Source organism: Penaeus monodon, chromosome 27 (genome assembly GCF_015228065.2).
Source record: "Penaeus monodon isolate SGIC_2016 chromosome 27, NSTDA_Pmon_1, whole genome shotgun sequence".
NCBI classification, from domain to species: Eukaryota; Metazoa; Arthropoda; class Malacostraca; order Decapoda; family Penaeidae; genus Penaeus; species Penaeus monodon.
Window position 1 is genome coordinate 26,679,830 of NC_051412.1, and position 553 is coordinate 26,680,382.

The following is a 553-nucleotide window of genomic DNA, read 5'->3' on the forward strand; positions in this document are numbered from 1 at the left end:
ACACAATGGAAAAATAGAAAACAAAACAAAACAAAAAGACAATAAAAAAACGAAAAGAGAAATAAGGAAAACGAACAAGAAAAAAAATGAGGGAAAAAAATAAAGAGAGACAAAAAGACCGAGAGAAAGAGATAAGCAAATAGATAAATAAATTCTGCCAGAGAGCCAACCCCCAAACCCCCGTTCCGGTTAAGCGGCCCCGTGGACTGAGCGGTGAATTTCAGTGTAAACTCTGGACTTAGTGTACTGTTGACTCACGTACACATCACTGCCCCCGGACGCGCTACTGTGAGTCCCTGCTGAGTTATTTTGGTGTGAGTCGTTGCTGAGTCATTTTGCTATGGGTCTTTGCTGAGTTAATTGTTAGGAGTCACTGTCGTGTTATTTTGCTGTGATTTATTGCCGTGTCATTTTGCTGAGTCATCTGTTGTGAGTCTCTGCTGAAGATAATGTGAGCTTGCTGTGTAACTTTGCTGAGTCATCTGCTGTGTCATTGCTAAGTGATCTGAAACCCTATCTATCAAGTCATTTTCAATTATCTAGCCTTTGTACT